Source organism: Centrocercus urophasianus, unplaced genomic scaffold, assembly GCF_019232065.1.
Source record: "Centrocercus urophasianus isolate 14NV4802_14NV808 unplaced genomic scaffold, USGS_Curo_1.0 seq_10, whole genome shotgun sequence".
Lineage (NCBI taxonomy): Eukaryota > Metazoa > Chordata > Aves > Galliformes > Phasianidae > Centrocercus > Centrocercus urophasianus.
The window spans coordinates 48,746,116-48,755,297 of NW_024884142.1; the positions used below are offsets into that span (position 1 = coordinate 48,746,116).

General features: G+C 40.7%; 1 long non-coding RNA gene across 1 annotated transcript in view; it reads right to left on the bottom strand.

Annotated features, from left to right (window-relative positions):
• The window catches only part of LOC122161934, a 31,317-nt gene extending 26,607 nt beyond the window's left edge, over positions 1-4,710 (bottom strand). The window contains exon 1 of the long non-coding RNA XR_006169352.1: positions 4,450-4,710. This is a non-coding gene — a long non-coding RNA (uncharacterized LOC122161934). The remainder of the gene's footprint in view (positions 1-4,449) is intronic.
• Positions 4,711-9,182: the final 4,472 nt, after the last annotated feature.

The window sequence follows — 9,182 nt, forward strand, 5'->3', positions numbered from 1 at the left end:
TCCTGCAGGATGAAGCAACATATCTTGCATATAGTCTAAGGTCAAACTAAATCCTCAGAGGAGTGCAGTGCATTCAGATAACCACTCTCCAAAGCAATCAGGCAGATAAATGTTTTTCCCCAAGATACAGTATCTCAAGTAGACTTGGGTAGAACTTGCAATTTGCAAATTTTCAAAATTATTTTCAAATTTCTCCATTTGGCAAGTACTTTTAATTATGTAATTACTCTTCTGGTACTGGCAAGAAGGTAATTCAGGAAGGTCTTAAGTATTCCTATACTATGTGCGATTAATTACAAAAGGAGGTCATGGAGGTTTGAGTGTTTCCTTAAGGTTAGCAAGTGCAAAAGTGTTTCTTTGAACCAGAGCCTACATCATCATTACTAATTCAGAGAGAGCAGGAGACAGCTACTAAGGGAGAATATCTTCTGCCTGCAAAAAGCCTGGTGGGTTTCATGCTGCTCTCCTGTGAAATGAGAACAGATGAAGACATATATTCTACAAATGAATCTTTTGTGAGTTTCACTGTTGTCTGTAGCAACTCTGAGGTCATTCTCTGCAGTCAGTTCATTTCTATAAAAAAATAAAGGAATACAGAGTGTTTGGTCTTTTCCAGCTCTCTATGAGAAGAGTGTGTGTTTCATCAACCAAATAGCCCAAAGATGTTTCTTATAAAGGAATAAGTATTACTGGTGTTGCTCCTTTCCACGTAAAAGTAGAACAGGTCTCTTTCTTTCCTATCTAATGTGAGATCACATAAAGTTTCATGAGTAGTTTCTAACACAAGATTTCCACTAATAACCTATTTGGGCCTGCAAAATCAGGCGTGACATTGTCCTACAGAAAGTTTTCATAACAATGGCTATTGTTACAGAAACAAAAATCTAAATATATTTATTCCATGGCTGAAAGCAAAACCACCACAGGGTCAGGGAAGTTTACAATCTATTGTTCTTTAGGAAAGTCAAAACAAATAAAACACAATTATCTGACCAAAACCCAATAGAGTGCAAAGTCACAAAACATCATGCCTTTTTAGTAGTGAGTTACTAAATACAAACAAAATTCATATTCCTCTCAAGGGTTTGGGTAATCCCTATAGCCTGGAAAGGAAACTGAAAACAGAAGACAGGAAGGCCCTGAGGCTTTTAGAAACTTCTGAAAAAAAAAGAAAAAAAAAAGAAAAAAGAAAAAAAAACCCAAGCATATTTCCATAGAAGGTTGGAACACGTGAAAAAGGCAGACAACCTCTGAACACTGACACATGAGTACAGCAATACAAAAAGGATGATTTTCTAATAATGCCAGCTTTGTCTGAGGAAGACTGGAAGAGTGGTTGTCAATCTCTTCGCACAGGAGGGAGAGAAATAGCCAAAAGGGCTACAGTATTAGCCAAAATACTTAGAAACTGTGTGGATGCAAAGTACAACTAAAAAGTCACTGCAAAGGTGAAGAGTATGCTTTCTTACAGGGGAATTCCTGAGGAACTATCATGAAGAAAAAATGGACCATGGTTTATAGAGCAATGTTTCAAAGCTTTTTTGGCAAGATTTAAGTTCCAGTGCATTATCACTAGCCCTCAATGTCCTGAAGCAAAGGCAGAGACTGGAATAAATAGACAAGATGATCCTTCCTTGGCACAGTTATGTACAGATCAGCTCCTGTTATGTCAGCTAAATAAAACAGACTCCATAGGGAAGCACTTGCATTCTCAGTGACTGACTCTTGAAAACTGTCATCTGTCAGTCCATCTATCCACCTACCTATTTTTAGGAGATAGAGATTGCATAGTCTATATTATGATATCCAGTGGTCTCTGAACCATTTAGATTTAGATGGAAATTTAGATGAGGAGTAAAAGTCCTCCTGCAAAATCATAAGAAAATTTGTCTCCACATAATAATGTTTCTACACTAAATCCTACAGGTTTTATCAAGAGTGCCTACACTGCACATTTAAACAATAACAGCAACATTGCAAAGACTCGAGGTATCTGAGGTAAAAAAAAATTTACATGACTTGCTGCAAGAGCAGCCTCTGGTAGTGAAAAAAATATATAAAAATATACATAACATGTATGAATTCAGTGGAATGTTTTTATTCCCCACAGCTGTGCAATCAAAGACACTCGTGAAATGTGCCCATGTTTAAAGCATCCCAAAACATCAGCTCTAAGAAGTGCAATCTGCTCATGACATTCATTCAGCCAAGTCTGAAGCTCGGGATAGCCCATTTAAACACTGTCATTGTTGACTGCTTCATCATTTACATTAGGAGCATTCAAAATGTTTTTTGGTTCTGTCCAGACTCTTCAAGAACCACACTTCTTCTAACCCAGGGTGTGTGTGTGTGCATTAGCCTACTACACTGGGATTTAGGACATCTGAGGTTAATTCCTGAAACATTACAGTATAATCATGCAGTTCCTACATGCCTGACAAGAAGTTATTTGTCATAGATCCTCAACACCTAGTTGAAGTGTTGTCACAGTGTATTTCTAGGGCCTAACCTAAGAGTTGTCCTCCTATCTAGTTGTATTTGGGCAGAAAGCAGGAGTATAAACAGACATTGGCCTTCTCATCAAATTAAAGCAACATCTGACAAGTTACAGATAGTTAGGCGAGATCTTTTATTTATTCATATGCACCTCTCAGCAATTCATCTGGTTCCCTAATTGTCTTGGTTAAGACAAGCAAGTTGCCTCTACTTGCCCCATTTCTAACCACAAATTCTAAGGATCCACTTCACTGTAGCATTTTCAGAGCTACAAAAGGTACTTTTCCCTACTTCCTTTCTCATTTTCTCTCGCACAGAAATGGCACCCAGTGCAAGATTGCCTCTCTTTTCATGACCAATTTAAAAATAATCAGATTCTCAGGAAGATGGCATTGTTCTGTAATTTTTGCTTATGCAAAGTAGGTGTATTTTTAAAAAACCACTCTCCAGAGGAGCTACCATCGTACTTGTTTTTCTTATTGAGAAAAGGGGATATCCCTGAAAATTGCAATTTCCTGGAACTGGGATAAAGAATTCTAGAGAAAGTTCCATGTGAAAACACAAAAAGAGGCAAGGCATTAAGAAATAATATATGATTGCAAGCAAACAAAGAAATGAACTCAGCATAATAAAGTTAATACACTCATGCTTTATTCTTAATGAAGAAAGTAGTAAATATTTTATTACAGACTTAAGACTAATAGGTGACTAATTAAAGGAAATTTTTTCTAATAACAATGTTGCACGACAAGTCCCTCCACCAGTTTTCACAAGAAGAAAAGGAAGAAAAATCTTCCTTCATCCCAAATACATGGATCAGAAAAGCTGCGTGTGGCTGTATCTGATTATTATCTAGCAGTCATATCCCCATCAAACTGAAGTGCAAACCATTTTTCCCAAAGCAAGTTCACCCCTGACAAGAAGTTAAGAACTCTTGACAGAGTTTCCGTAGCATCTCCAAAAATAACTGAGAAATCAGAAACCAACTGGTGAACTTATGGTACAAGAGGCAGACGATGGTCCAGCTCCCTCTTCACAGCTCTTTGTACTTGATGGTGCTGACAACACTAGAGCATGTGTACGTCAATATACTATCTAGATATGAGTCAGAAGACATATGGAGAATACATATGTGTATCTGCAAGAGTAAACTTTTAAAGTCACTTTTCTGTTCATAACCACACTGAAAAAAAAAAAAAAAGAAAAAATAAAAAGAAGAAGAAGGAGAAGAAAACACAAAACACGACCAAGCCAATCAGCCAAACAAAAAAGTTGTTCAAAGCTGACGAACATTGTCACTAGTGCTTGTTTAAATCATTAGCTTTTCATCTCCTTCCTTCTAACTCCAGTGAAGAACATAACCCAAATACATTGGTTACCACTAAACAAATAAATAAATATGTCAGTTTTCTATAGAGACTTTCCCACCACAAAATCTCTGGAAAAAAATTGTGTATACATAGGAGAAAATGCTTTCCAATTCCAAAGTACAATTTTGGAGCTGGACGCGTAATGCAGCCATGTGCTGGGCTATCTATAATCCATACTAGAAAGCAACAGTAGATGGCCTACTTTTCACAAAAAGTGAGAGCTAGAGAAAACCACGTTGTGCCATAGGGAGGGGAAGCACACACACAGCCTTCATTATTAATTGGCATACACAGAAAGAGCAAGCAGAAACAAGACAAGTAAAAGAGAGAAGGGAATTCTCCCTGAAAACATATGGGAAGTACAACACAAGAGTAATAAAACATTAAACAATAGAGCTACAAACACCAATGTGTCCACAGAATGCAATCATTAGTAATGAGCATAATGAAAGCACAGGAAGTGTGACTGCAAAAGTTAGTGTCTTCTCTTACACGTGTGAGAGGGTGCCCAGCAAGAGACTAGGGTGTCTAAATAAAAAATGTATGAAAGAATCTTCCAAGTATCATTTTCTATATAACTCACCAGCCTTCACTGAAGGGAGAAGTAAAGGAAAGCACAGAAAATTCCATTTTGACACCTGTCTTCTAAAACTGTTTTCATTTTCACAATTTCTCTTCATAGTTACGCGTAAGGGAGCTGCAGAAAACAAACACTCGCAGCAAGGCAGCCTTGCAGCAGGCCTGCTTTTCTGTTCACTGATGTCACTGGTTCCCTGGAGTAACTCCTTTTCAAAATCAGCCACCAAGGCTCATATCCCTAAAGGAAAACAAGTGCCCAGCCACTGTTCAGGTGCTCTCTGTTCAAAAAACTGAGTGTGCTGCTTGCTCAATACTTCTGGCTGTCCTTTTCCTATTTGGTTGAACTCTCACACCAGAAGTTTCTGAGTGCGGTCGATGAACATTTACTGCACACCTCAGGAAATATTTCTGCAGGTCTCCAAAGCATTTAAAACACTGGAAAACCAGTGGATGAATGCAGATGCAATGTTGCAAGCAATTCACAGAGTTACTGTAAAAAAGCATTTTGCGAATTTGCTTTTGAATAAAATACACAAAGCCTGTTGGACACAAATACTCAATATAGCAATTGCTTCAAAGTTGTGTTAAACAACAGTAATCATCTCTTCAAACACTTAGTCTTCTAATTAGGATCCAATAAGCTTATTTCAAAGCTGTTGGTGTGACATGAAAGAAGTTTAACTGGACAAGATGGAGGAACTTAGGGGCACAAGAAAGTCAGGAAGGAGAGCAGCATTATTTGGATACACAAGGTTATTGCCAACTTAGTTTGACCAGCTATTAAACATCAGTGTGTAACAAGGGTTGAAATGTATAAAATGGTGGTGATTAATTTTGTCTTGACCTGAAAAGATTGTTTTCCTCAATAATCTTTTGGCACCTCCTACTGACTACTACTACAAAAAAAGTGACATTGGGCCTGAAGGTGTAAAACAAACAGACTGGAAAGTGAAAAGTTTTACTGTGTGGCCTATATTGAACTACACAGAGACATGGAAAGTGTGAAGGAAAAGTAAAACAGAAGAAGTCTGATTCATCTTCATGGAACTCAGAAGGTTTGAGAGTGATATAAGAATGTAAGCATGTAAAAGGTTGGATTACTGTAAGATGATAATGAACTAACAGCAGGTAACCTGGAGCAGAGGGTGTCTGTGAGATACTGCCATGCTCGGCATGGCACAAGTGGCTGAAATCATCAGCACGTGTTTACCCTGAGCGACACTACTATGGCCTATAGGTTGAACTCTGCTTTCAGTTACAGCAGGGTAAACCTACAGTACATCAAAACCCATCAGTGGAGTCACTTTGCATTTACAGGAGCAAAAACGGGAGGAAGGCAGCAGGCTCGATTCCCTACTAGAGCAGTGCAAAGGTGCAGCTCAGTCAGAGGACACACTTGAAAGCAGCTACAGAACAAAGCCGCTCTCCTTGCCAGCCGGGCACACAGTGTAGTAACCACACCCTCCGAGGTAAACCAGGCACATAGAGCAAATCGCTTCTTTTGTGAGTAGGGTTTACTTTATCATTTTGAAAGGCATATTGCTATTTCTTGACATATTAGCACACTTAAATGAGTCACTTAAGAAAATAAACTTATTTGCCTGTGTTTACATTTATTAGTCCTACCCTCTATTGTTAATCAAATTTGTCTAATGCTTTTATCATGCTGTGTTCTAAATAAATAAATAAACACCGCAATTGCCTTTGAAATACTTGTTGCTAGCAAGAAGGTAAAGGCAAGAAAGCACATTGCTGTGTGGCAAGAGTGGGTGGAAGGGATGCACTGCTCCAGGTAAGGGATGATGTCAGTATCCCACCACACTGCTCATTCTTGCTTCGAATATAAGTGACCTGCGACAGGTTGGGAAGACAGAGCTCTACATGCCATAAGTGCTTCCCATTGCTAGTACTGCATTTTACAAGGGATGAACTACTTAAATTGTTCTGTGGCTGGGTTTCAGAGAGGTGCTGCCCTGCACCAAGCCTGCTCTGCTCCTTTTGCAGTGCTGCTGCTACTGCCCAAGGAGCTGGGCCCTAAGCCTCGTTGTGCACCCACTATACTATGTTGTTTCAGAACAAATTGAGTAACAGCTTCTGTACAACATATGTTCCGTTCAAATAGAGCTCTATTTTTGCAGTTGAAAGGCCTGGGGCATTTCTCTCATTCCAAGCCGTACACAAACAAAGAGGGTTTACCACAAAAAAAAGAACCTCTGCTGAAGCGTGGAAGGTTTCTCTTTGCTCCCTCACTCCAGATCCCAGTTTCACCAAGTTGTGCCCCTTTCTTTCATTCTAATACTACACTACTTGATCCGACAGGTCTCTTCTGGCAGCAGCCCTCTTGGTTTCCCCTTCTCTTTCAGACTGACAGACTCAACTAAGACTTAGATGTCAGAAACTGTAGGTATTATACCAGAAAGGAAATAGAGCTCATATGCTGCTGCTGATTTTTTTCATTCCAAATTTCTGTTGATTCGTTCTAACCATATCACTGGATTCTCATTGCTACCTGACCTAGGCTAAAGCCAAATTTCCCTTTAGAATGAATGAAGAAATAGGGTAGTGCCTTAATCACTGTTTCCTGGCACTCACACTGTTCCAGAACACCACAGATTCACAGTGTGGGTGCTCAGGTACACTCCAAGGCTCATGCAGAAATACAGTGGCTCTCCAATGGCATGTGCTGCCATCTCCACTGCTGGAGCAGTAGTCAGAAGAGTTCTTCCTCCTGTCTCTGAAGATGTGCACATGCTGCAAAGTGGGACTGGGAGCATGTCCCTGCACTCCATGTAGACTGGGGGATTGTTTCCACTTGATGGTGCAGGGGGACCGTGCCTCCTGCTGGCCCCCCCTCACTTCACCAGCATTTTGGCCCTGAGCAGGTGACCACAACACTCATCTTCAAATGCAGGTGGTGACACTACCTCCTGTCCTTGGGGACAGTGCCCTTCCCACTATGGGGTGCTGAGATTGTGCATGCTCCCAGTGCACCTTACTGGAATGAAACACTGATGCTCATGGTTGGCCATAAATACAATCACAGAATTAGAAAATCATTTGAGTTGGAAGGGACTCTTAAGTGTCATTTGGTCCAAAGCCCCTGCAATGTACAGAGACAATTTATAGATAGATCAGGTTGCTCAGAACCCCATCCAGTCTGACCTTGAGTGTCTTCATGCATGGGGCATCCACCACTTATCTGGACAACATGTTCCAGTGCCTCACTACCCTTACTGCAAAAACTTCTTCCTTATATTCAGTCTCAATCTCCCCTCCTTTAGTTTGAAACCATCTCCCCTTGCCCTTTCACAACAGACCCTGCTAAAGAGTCTGTCCTCTTCTTTCATATAGACCCCTTGGGATACTGAAAGGCTGCTCTCAGATCTCCCTGGAGCCTTCTCTTCTCCAAGCAGAACAGCCTCAGCTATCTCAGCCTGTCCTCATAGGAGATGTTTCCATCCCTTGGGTCATTTTTGATGGTCCATCCTCCTCTGGATGCATTCCAACAGATCCATGTCTGTCCTGCAACTGAGAACTCTGTATTTGGATGCAGCACTCCCTGTGACATCCCTTACCCTTACCTGTGAGCTGAACAGACACCTCTGAGGGACCCAGCACTTGATGCAATCTATGCTAAATCAGAAACAGTCACCTGTCTTTTTCCCAGCCTTTTTAATCAATCCTCATAATTTCTTTTAAGATAAACTGTTAGGAAGTTTGCATTAAAAGGAAACGTACTTTTTTTTAAATTTGTCTTCCAACATCTCCCCAAAATCTGATTTTCAATTATAAAAATACCACAACTGCAGTTGAAACGTTACAGTAACTCCATTCTAAAAGTGAAACTAAAAAAGTGAAAGTTGCTTACTGCTTTTCACTGCACAAGCTGAGAGAAATGCTGAAAGTAAACATAAAGCACAGACCAATGTGTTTATAAAAATGCTCCTGGCACTTGAAGATGCCTTTGGAGCAGAGGGAAAGAAAGGTGAGCATCTGTAACACTCGTGTTAGAAAACCACGTGTGTGATTGAATGCACTGCACGATACTGATCCCACAGTACTTGCAGCTTACGTGGCAAACGTAGAAAAACTAGGAATAACACACAGCTAGAGGCAGCTCCTGGGATTTCCCGAAGCCTGAAATGAATTGCAGCCCTCACCTATCCACCTGGGGATCCCCGATGTGAGTGCTCACTGCTCTCCTCCCATAGAGCTCCTGCTCTGCCTGGCTGTCCCTGCTCAGCCCACTGGCCCATGGAGCAGATTGCTGTGGAGAGGCACTGGGGCTGCACACAACACATCCTGGGGCTGATGTTCAACAGGGATTTGCACAATGGTCTGACTGTGCTCTTAGCTCCACGTTGAGGTTTTTGTTTGCAGCAGAGGTGTAGGAAATCAGGTAACTCGATGTGTATTTACTGCTTATATAATTACCTCTATTAAATTACTTATATAATTTGTGTAAGTAAAAGATCCCCAGAACACACAGTTGCACTGCTTACAATTACTCCGTTGGTTGATGCAATTACTATAAATAGGCTGAGAGACATCACTAATTAATGAAGTCGGAGGGGTAACACAAGAGCTCTGCGGCTGCACATACCCTGCACAAAGCACATGGGAAGGGGGATTCTTGTTCTGTGGGGCTTTGGCAAGTGTCTACCAGAAAGAACCTTTACATCCTAATTGCCTCAGGCTACACACGCTCAGAAAAGAAAATGAACAAGGAGGGTCATG